This window comes from Astatotilapia calliptera, chromosome 6, assembly GCF_964374335.1.
Source record: "Astatotilapia calliptera chromosome 6, fAstCal68.1, whole genome shotgun sequence".
Classification (NCBI taxonomy): Eukaryota; Metazoa; Chordata; class Actinopteri; order Cichliformes; family Cichlidae; genus Astatotilapia; species Astatotilapia calliptera.
Genome location: NC_137427.1, coordinates 44706331 through 44717283, shown reverse-complemented (window position 1 = coordinate 44717283; position 10953 = coordinate 44706331). Strand labels below are relative to the sequence as shown.

Genomic DNA, 10953 nt, shown 5'->3' with positions numbered 1-10953 from the left:
TATGCGCTGGAGCGTAACTACAAGAAAGGTAAGCTAGTGGGGGACTAGAGCAGGGGAGGATGTGCGTCCCCGGGGCATGCTGGAGGTCAAGGGCCATGCTGGATATGCGGTGGAGGGTAACTGCGGGAGAAGGAAAGCTAGTGGGGGAGTAGAGCAGAGGAGTATGTTGGTCCCCGGGGCCTGCTGGAGGTCCAGGTCCATGCCCGATGTGAGTAGCAGCAGGGCCAGCGCGCCCAGGAGCACATCTTTTTCGACCGTGAAGGAGACAGGAGGCCGACTCACTGCCTCGGCTAAATGGAGAGGGAATTTCAGAAGGGCCAGGGCAAAAGCATGGACCTTTTCAGCTGTAAGGGAGGCAAGAGCAAGGTGTGATGTAGGTCCCCGGGGCCTGCTGGAGGTCCAGGTCCATGCCCGATGTGAGTAGCAGCAGGGCCAGCGCGCCCAGGAGCACATCTTTTTCGACCGTAAAGGAGACAGGAGGCCGACTCTCTGCCTCGGCTAAATGGAGAGGGAATTTCAGAAGGGCCAGGGCACAAGCATGGACCTTTTTCAGCTGTAAGGGAGGCAAGAGCAAGGTGTGATGTAGGTCCCCGGGGCCTGCTGGAGGTCCAGGTCCATGCCCGATGTGAGTAGCAGCAGGGCCAGCGCGCCCAGGAGCACATCTTTTTCGACCGTAAAGGGAGACAGGAGGCCGACTCACTGCCTCGGCTAAATGGAGAGGGAATTTCAGAAGGGCCAGGGCACAAGCATGGACCTTTTTCAGCTGTAAGGGAGGCAAGAGCAAGGTGTGATGTAGGTCCCCGGGGCCTGCTGGAGGTCCAGGTCCATGCCCGATGTGAGTAGCAGCAGGGCCAGCGCGCCCAGGAGCACATCTTTTTCGACCGTAAAGGGAGACAGGAGGCCGACTCACTGCCTCGGCTAAATGGAGAGGGAATTTCAGAAGGGCCAGGGCACAAGCATGGACCTTTTTCAGCTGCAAGGGAGGGAAGAGCAATGTGCGATGTAGGTCCCCGGGGCCTGCTGGAGGTCCAGGTCCATGCCCGATGTGAGTAGCAGCAGGGCCAGCGCGCCCAGGAGCACATCTTTTTCGACCGTAAAGGAGAGAGGAGGCCGACTCTCTGCCTCGGCTAAATGGAGAGGGAATTTCAGCAGGGCCAGGGCACAGGCATGGACCTTTTTCAGCTGTAAGGGAGGCAAGAGCAAGGTGTGATGTAGGTCCCCGGGGCCTGCTGGAGGTCCAGGTCCATGCCCGATGTGAGTAGCAGCAGGGCCAGCGCGCCCAGGAGCACATCTTTTTCGACCGTAAAGGGAGACAGGAGGCCGACTCACTGCCTCGGCTAAATGGAGAGGGAATTTCAGCAGGGCCAGGGCACAGGCATGGACCTTTTTCAGCTGTAAGGGAGGCAAGAGCAAGGTGTGATGTAGGTCCCCGGGGCCTGCTGGAGGTCCAGGTCCATGCCCGATGTGAGTAGCAGCAGGGCCAGCGCGCCAAGGAGCACATCTTTTTCGACCGTAAAGGGAGACAGGAGGCCGACTCACTGCCTCGGCTAAATGGAGAGGGAATTTCAGCAGGGCCAGGGCAAAAGCATGGACCTTTTCAGCTGTAAGGGAGGCAAGAGCAAGGTGTGATGTAGGTCCCCGGGGCCTGCTGGAGGTCCAGGTCCATGCCCGATGTGAGTAGCAGCAGGGCCAGTGCGCCCAGGAGCACATCTTTTTCGACCGTAAAGGGAGACAGGAGGCCGACTCACTGCCTCGGCTAAATGGAGAGGGAATTTCAGCAGGGCCAGGGCACAGGCATGGACCTTTTTCAGCTGTAAGGGAGGCAAGAGCAAGGTGTGATGTAGGTCCCCGGGGCCTGCTGGAGGTCCAGGTCCATGCCCGATGTGAGTAGCAGCAGGGCCAGCGCGCCCAGGAGCACAACTTTTTCGACCGTAAAGGAGACAGGAGGCCGACTCTCTGCCTCGGCTAAATGGAGAGGGAATTTCAGAAGGGCCAGGGCACAAGCATGGACCTTTTTCAGCTGTAAGGGAGGCAAGAGCAAGGTGTGATGTAGGTCCCCGGGGCCTGCTGGAGGTCCAGGTCCATGCCCGATGTGAGTAGCAGCAGGGCCAGCGCGCCCAGGAGCACATCTTTTTCGACCGTAAAGGAGACAGGAGGCCGACTCTCTGCCTCGGCTAAATGGAGAGGGAATTTCAGAAGGGCCAGGGCACAAGCATGGACCTTTTTCAGCTGTAAGGGAGGCAAGAGCAAGGTGTGATGTAGGTCCCCGGGGCCTGCTCCCAGCCAACATTTATATGTGGGGCCCATATGGTTTGGAAATGGGCTGAAAAATGGGCCCCATATAGGATTGTCCGCGGGTTCCGTAATGGCCCCATATTAAATGCCCATATAGGTGTTATGTTAGGAAAATCTGGGAACTAAATGGGCCCCAACTGGGAAAAGTACACAGAAACCCACCTGGGCCCCATCTTTCAAGTTTTTGTGGGTACCATGTAGGCACCACATAGGCTAAAAAGTGGGTTTTAAGTGGGATTGTCCGCAGGTTCCACAATGGCCCCATTTTATAAGCCCATCTCGGTGTTATATTGGTAAAATCTGGGAACTAAATGTGCCCCAACTGGGCAAAGTACACAGAAACCCACCTGGGCCCCATCTTTCAAGTTTTTTGTGGGTACCATGTGGGCACCACATAGGCTAAAAAGTGGGTTTTAAGTGGGATTGTCCGCGGGTTCCATAATGGCCCCATTTAATAAGCCCATCTCGGTATTATATTGGTAAAATCTGGGAACTAGATGGACCCCAACTGGGCAAAGTACACAGAAACCCACCCGGGCCCCATCTTTCAAGTTTTTGTGGGTACCATGTGGGCACCACATAGGCTAAAAAGTGGGTTTTAAGTGGGATTGTCCGCGGGTTCCGTAATGGCCCCATTTTATAAGCCCATCTCGGTGTTATATTGGTAAAATCTGGGAACTAAATGGGCCCCAACTGGGCAAAGTACAAAGAAACCCACCCAGGCCCCACCTTTCAAGTTGTTTTGTGGGTACCATGTGAGTACCACATAGGCTAAAAAGTGGGTTTTAAGTGGGATTGTCCGCGGGTTCCATAATGGCCCCATTTTGTAAGCCCATCTCGATGTTATATAGGTAAAATCTGGGAACTAAATGGACCCCAACTGGGCAAAGTACACTGAAACCCACCCAGGCCCCATTTTTCAAGTTCTTAGTGGGTACAACATGAGGAAAACATGAGCTAAAAAGTTGGAATGGCATTAGCAGTGGGTTCTGTATTTGCATCTTATTTCTAGTTTGAATTGACTAAGTTCTGGCACTGAGTGGGCCCCATGTAGTAAAACAGTCACAAAATCAATTTTTCAGACGGCTAATACGGGTTCTGTGACACAAAGACACCAAATATATTAAAGCTGACCGCAAACAAAATCTAGTTTGTAAATAAAACCATTTCAAAAATCACGAGGGTACACAAAACAACATTTTTCACATTTATTTTGTCCAACAACTGTGATTTTACGTAACTGTATTCCAAAGTGCGTAAACGTTTAAAAACTAGAAATGTCAAACTACAGCAAAATTCCTTAGATATTTGGAACTGTAGCAACATGGGGAAAAAGTCAGATGGAAAACTCAAAAGCTTATCTTGAATCAGCAGGGTTTGTTTTTTTACAGAGCCGTAAGTCTATTTTGTACCCTTGCAGCCCTCGGTCCTCCTCTGTCTTTAGCTCCACTGAACCACTTGGACAGAGCCTTCTCTGCTTCTTGCAAGTTGACTTTTGATGTTAAATAATTCTTCAGTGCCTCTGCAAATGAAGAAGAAGAAAAACGGGCAAGCCAAAGTAAAGTTAATCTTAGCTTACTTCATTTGGTGATGATTTTCAAAGAACAATGTTTATTTCACTTTATTGCCTCAAAAAATATATACAAATTGCATGATAACCAAACTCAGTTACACTTTCAAACACTTTATTAAAAAAGTTTAGTTTTCTAAAGTTCAAATGTCTCAAGTGAAACTAACTTACCATACACAACATTAAAAAGACGCAAATCTCTGAACTTTTTTTCCCCATGTCGGCCAAGCATGTTGTACTCCACAGCCAGCTCAGGTGATATGAGGAATTTCATCATCCTTCTTGTGGCATCGTCTACACTTGTTTCCCCTGTATCTGCTACCATGGCAACCTGAGGGGAACATACAAAAAGGACAGATTAGATACTGGCATCTGGTTAGGATGCCTCCCTGGTGAGGTGTTTTGGGCACGTCCCACCAGGAAGAGACCCAGAACACCCAGGACATGCTGGAGGGACTATGTTTTTCGGCTGGCCTGGGAATGCCTTGGGATTCCCCCGGAAGAGCTGGGCCAAGTGCCTGGAGAGAGCGAAGTCTGGGCCTCTCTACTTAGTACCGGATTGGGTCGAGGGGCAGCAGCCTAAGCTTAAGATAATGGACCGGAATGGAGGATAAATGGACACTTTACATATTACTTAATGTTTACTGTGTGGTGATAAAAAAAAAATGGTAGTAAACACAAGCTAAACTAAAAAAATTAATTGCGCTTCCTTAACCCTTTATCCCCAATAATGTTACGCAGGATAACTGGTAGGTCTGGTAGGTTTTTTCCTCTACTGTATACTATATGAATGTAATCAAGGATTAATAACAGAAAGAAAAAAGAAATTGAAATTTTGCCATTTTTACTAAAGGCAATCAAAATGTACATGAATAAAATATTTAAATTAGTCAATTCAAATTAATAACTCTAAAACACTGAACAAAATTAAGTATTTGACCCTGTGGTTTATTTTCGGACATCTCTTTTCTTCTAAAAGTCCAGGCGCGTTGGGCCCCTGGCAGAGCTCAGGTTTGACGAGACAGGTTTGGAAAAACCTGTCGCTGGCGACTTTTTGGGGGCTAAAGGGTTAAAATAAATAGGAATTGGCCAAAATTTGTATAAACTATGAAATAGCAGAACAAAAGTAAAAAAAAAAATCTTTATCTGTTATCAGAATCAAATATTTGATTAGAATAAAAAATTTAACTTTCTGGAAGATTTCTCGTTACATCTGTCATAAAAGTAACAACATCTCAGAAAAGAAACATGATAGCAACAGAAAAATATGATAGCAGTGTGATGTGATGGTCCCTGGCCAGATTTTTACACATATTATAAGCCCTGTGACACAAAAACCACAGAACTCTGACACGCACAGACTGTTTTCCTTCGTGCTAATGAAGAAAAATGCTGGTCTGGTATGTAAAAGGGAATTTATTCTTCCAGGACCTGAAGCTCCGTAATGCAGCCTTCCAGGACCTGAAGCTCCGTAATGCAGCCCTCCAACAGCCAAACCTATCTGTTCTCTGATTGTCTTGATGCATGCTCAATCATCCAGGTAAGTAAATCTCCAAAAGTTGATTCTGTTCATCTGGACGTAGCGCTTGCAGCATTTTCTCCCACTGAAAATGCTACGTCCAGATGAACAGAATCAACTTCTGGAGATGTTCTCTGATTGGATTGTTTAATTGGTGATTGACATGAAATTGACCAATCAGCTGAAAGGAAGAAAAATAGGGTCAAAATTTGGATGTGTAAGTATAAATCCACACACAGCCAGGAAAGCCGAGCGCAGAGTTGTTTGTAGCACCAATTCAGCCAGAGTGGAGCCAGATGGATTTTCCATCCATCCACACTGTAAAGTCTATAGACCAGCAAGTGATAAATTAACAGTGTTGTTGGTATTTTCTAAAATAGTTGTATGCAATAGGAATTGCTGTTTATAGTCCTCCTGTATATCTGCATGTTCCCTCCCAATTAAAACCTGTGATAATGGAGATTCAAATTCATGTCATACCTATACCAACAGTTATCAAGTATCCAGATCGACCTTTACTGATGTGCTCTGTCAGTGCGCCCCAGGGCAGCTGTGGCTACAATGTAGCTTGCCATCGCCAGTGTGTGATTGTGTGTGTGAATGGGTGAATGACTGAATGTAGTGTGAAGCGCTTTGGGGTCCTTAGGGACTAGAAAAGTGCTATAAAAATGCAGGCCATTTACCATTTAAAGGAAAATTGTTATTTCCATGTATTTTCCTGTTCTGCCTTCAACTTTGAGGACTTCCCCCCACATTTCTAGTTGTGACAGTGCACCTACAACAAAAAAAATCTGCTGTGATTTACATTTGTTGAAAGAGCAATTTTGTAAAATAGTCTATTTTTGTATGCACAGTTTACAAATCTGTCCTGTACAGCATGGACTGATTGCATGCTAAAAAGTTGTTGCTTAAAAATAAAACAATACATTTTTAATTAATAACATCAGCAGAAAGCCTTGTTATTAATTAGATGTACAATTTCTATAGAATACGAAACAACTCAGTTCATTTTTGATCATATCAATACCAGCATATTACACAACTAGTGATGGGATTTTCGTCTCTTTTTAGAAAGCCGGCTCTTTCGGCTCCCAACCGGCTCTTCAGGTTGTTTTGTTGCTTTAATTTATTTATTATTAACAACAATATAAAATTATGAACAAAAGGAATTACTAATGTAAAAAAAGAAACGTGGTTTTATTTATATATGTTTATATATAAATATATATGGTGGCCCCTAGAGACAAAGCATGTACAAACTCCAAAACCCATTTCTAGCGTCAACTGAACTTCCAAAACAGAGCTATCTAGATCACTTAATTTACACAATTGAAATCATATGTGTATTTTTTGTGTATTTATACACAAGCACTCATATATATTCATAAAAAATTCCAAAAGCTGTTCATTTACCTGTTACTACCACACACCAAATCTGGTCGTTGGTACTTCCTGGCTTGTGTAGCCACTAGGTAACAAAATCTCAACACTGTGCCTAGCATCCTGGAGCACTTCTGTTGTGTTTTGTACGTGCTTTGGAGTTTGTACGTGCTATGGAGTTTTTACGTGTTTTGGGGTTTGTACGTGCTTTGTCTCTAGCAGCCACCGTAAATATACTTTTATTTATTCTCTCCACATAAAATGTAATAAATAAATCATATAATACAAAAAAAACAACTATTTACATTTCAACTTTTAACTATTTAAATTTTCAGCTTTTTCCTTTTAAACAAATTTAAAGTGAAACAACACAAAACACTGCAAACCACAACACAATTAAATATAAATTATAATATGAAAACAAAAAGAAGATGCACATTCTCTGTCATATGGGCCTGCATGAATAAACTTTCTGAATCCTTTATCATCCGCAATTGAAAATAGTTGTGGATGATTACTATACCTTTGTAATGTGACGTTGTTGTCCCTGGCTCTCTTTCTCTCTCTCTCCCTCCTGCTCTGTTACTGTGCTACTGCGTGTGTAACAACCGCCCCTCCCCCCTCTTCCCAGCGCAAAGCACAAGGCTCGCGTGCAGAGTGAAGCGGAAAAAAAGTGCGAGAGAGAGGGTGAGAGAGAGAGAAAAAACACGCTTGTGTCGTTCACTTCAAAGAGCCGTTTCGTTTTGACCAACACATCACTAACAACCATGATGAAAAACGCTCATCTGCTTCCATCACCATCAGCTGATTAACATTGAGCTGCTGCAGTCAACACCATCAAACTAATTTAGTGTTTAATGTTATGTTATGTTATTGAATGCTTTTATTTTTAAATCTTTACCAGCGCTTAAAGACTGTAGATGTTCACACCTGGTGTTAGAAAACCGAGCTCACAGCAGTATTTTTTTTTATAACAGGAAATTTTAATTTTTATTGGTTACCGTGTTTATTACCACTTTTATCAGTAATGTACTTCCTATAAAATATGGATTTGATAAGTTACCGGTTTATTGAAATCAGCTAGTGAACACATCGATCACTTTATTGAACTACACGCCTTACACTCTTGTGAGCTCTGGTTACTAACAGCAGGTGTGAATGTTTGGAGTCCAAAACGCAGATAAAGATTAGAATAACAAGGCAATGTAAAATCAGTTTAATGCAGTTGACAGTAGCAGCTCAGATGGAAATCAGCCAATTGTGAGGAGAGCAGAGGACCAAAACTGTCAGAGTTGTGGGTCAAGTGAAGAGAACACTGTTGGCATTATTGTTAGCATAAAAGATGAAAATTAAATAAATGTTAAATTTTAAAATAGATCATTGCCTCCTGTGCCTAAATAAATATATATACTTAATACCAATAAAAAAAAAAAGGATGCCCCAAAGACCATCACTTTTCAAAAATAATAATAATAATAAGTAATACAAATAATATGAAAGTTACTTACATGTCAAAGATGGTGCTTGTGATCTTGAAGAATCTAAACGTGATAAGGAAATGAAAGAAAGTGCATGAGAAAATACAAACATTTTTGTTTTTTCCCAGGATAATTCAATATAAAAGATTCTCTTACTAATGCACAAAATGAAAAGTGTAATTAAAAGTTTGAAAGGCACTGCATGTGTTTATATGATAAACTGACTAATTCAAGCAGCAAACACTAGCAGTGCAAAAATGTATCTAACTAGCTGACAGACTTTAAAGTCACAGGAAGATATATCAAAATGGTGACTTATGCCAGAACAAATGACTTGACAGACATAAATCCTAAATTCCTTTAAGTAAAAAAGGAATTACTTTTTTATAAGTGGTCCCTAGTGGTTTTCAAATTATTACATGGCTTGTTAATTTTTTATTAAATTATTAAGAAGCCAGATGAGTTCAAAACATTTACAAATGACTATAAAGCACTATCCAAACTTCAAATCAAGTGGCAAAATCTCCAAATTAAAAGTACTCGCAAACTATAAAAATTTGATTATACTTAAAAATATGCAAAAACTAATTTAGTGGAATTTTTACCTGCTCAAGAATACATTGAACATGCAATATTTAATTGAAAAGAAGAAAATTTGTGTACTTTTAGAAAGGATTATTAAATATTTGGGGATACTAGACATAAAGAGGGTCTCGTACATTTACGGGCATCTAATTTCCTGGATTTAATGGTTTAAAAGTTTAATAGGTCTTTGAAGTTGATAATAAAATTGAGTCCATTATTAGCAAAAAGAATTTTAAAAAAAAAGAGCAAAAAAATGCTTAATATATAATAATTGTTTTAAACTTAAGCTTTGTAATTGTAGCAGATTTCATTATGTCTGTAATTTTTTATTTAGCCCCACAGTAGTAAAAGCCATAAATGGGAGTTAGATTTATTACTAGTATTTTACACAGCATTCAGCTATAATAACATGTTCTGCATTTTCCTACTTCACCATCTGATCTGAACAGCTGCACTCTCTTAATTAATTAATGACCTAACATTTCTCAGTAACCAATAACTAGATGGAACAGCACAGTATCTAAGAGAGTGATCAGACAGTGTTTGAGCTAAAGACGCTGTGTGTTTCTTTTGGGGGCTTTTTACACACTGATCCACCACCGTTTTCCCATAGTACAATGCATATCTGGTAACATTACCGTATTCAGATCAGAAAACCGTTTCAGCTGCAGGCATCTACTCCTGTAATTTAAACAATCACCTTGCTACACTGCACATGAATATTACGTAACATGGTATGACTAGCTCATGTTCAGACATTTAAGATACTGTTCAGCCATTTTGTTTACTGGGTAGTGCATAATGGCCGAGTTAGCTGAGCAGGAATCCACTAAAGCCAAAAAAATAATATAAATTTTTTAAATTAATTACAAAAACCTTATAGGAAAACCCAAGAAACAGTTGCAGAAGCACAGAAAAAAAACTGCCGTGTACGTTATAGTGTGTAAATTCAAAAACTGTATAGAGAGAATGGTGCAATGAAAACAGAATAAGATAAGATGAACTTTATTGAGTAGAATATAGGCAGTAAGAGTTTTTTAATTAACTTTAAATTATGTTTGCCAAAGACAATGCAGCAAATTAACCCAGTTCTACCTGCTAGCTAAAGATGTTATGCTTCTCCCCCTTATACCGTTTAGGACGACTATAGAAAGTTACTAAAATAACCATTGATGAAAACGTATCAAACTTTAAGTATTTACCTTTGTCATAGTTTTCGATTCTTTGGTATCCTTTTGTCCTCCACGTTCTTAAACACCAGGGAGAGAAAAGGCGCAACAGACGAAAGACCGCGAAGACTAGACGCTAGGCGGTGCAATCTGCTCCTCCCTCTTTTTAAACGAGCCAATAGGAGCTGCTCACATTAAAAACAACTTTATTTAAAAAGTCGTTTTACACCTGATACAAAAATTTTAAAAGTCAAACAATGCACAAGTTTAAAAGAACAATTTTATTTTTAAAAGTTTTTTAAGCATAGGGATGGTTAATATGTTTTAAAAAGTAATATATAATATTTATCAAAAAGTGTCACCCAAATCAACATCATAATAAAAATATAATTAATAAAAATATAATAATGATAAGAAGAAGAATAACAGTTTACCTAAAAGCTCTTCTAACATTAGACTGGTTTTGAAAAGTTTCAATAGTGTCAATACACCATAAGGACAAGGGAGTTTCACAGTTGAAGTGTGACTGCTTGAAAGACCCCATTCCCTCTCCTTTCCACTAGTTCAAAGAAAATGTAAATTATTTCTGGTTATATAATTTGAGGGCACAAGTTTGAAGAGTAACATTTTAACAGATCGGTAATATACTTCAGGAGCTTTACTGGATCTGATTAACCAAAACTTCCATCTTCCATGTAACTAACTGTCTTTTCTCTAATACAGTAGAGTGTGTCTGATCTACTAAAAATCCTCAACTGCATGTTTGCTCAAGTAAATAGTCTTAATTGTTTGAACAACCAGTAATCCTTAATTTGCAAATGCCAAATCTGGATTTTGTCTGTGTAATTCACTTTTATCTTAGGTTTTTTATTCGTATTTTTTGCTTTTCTTTTTTTCTACTCTTGTGTCCGTTTTAATCACTTATTATTGCTGCTGTGACAAGTGAATTTACCTAAG

General features: G+C 41.2%; 1 long non-coding RNA gene across 1 annotated transcript; it reads right to left on the bottom strand.

The window, feature by feature from the left end:
• Window positions 1-3489: 3489 nt before the first annotated feature.
• Window positions 3490-10234, bottom strand: LOC113024837 (uncharacterized). Its single transcript, XR_003272715.2, has 4 exons — window positions 10030-10234; window positions 8273-8305; window positions 4037-4196; window positions 3490-3817 (listed from the first exon to the last, which is right to left on the bottom strand). It is a non-coding gene; the product is annotated as an uncharacterized LOC113024837 (long non-coding RNA).
• Between the last annotated feature and the right edge of the window lie 719 nt (window positions 10235-10953).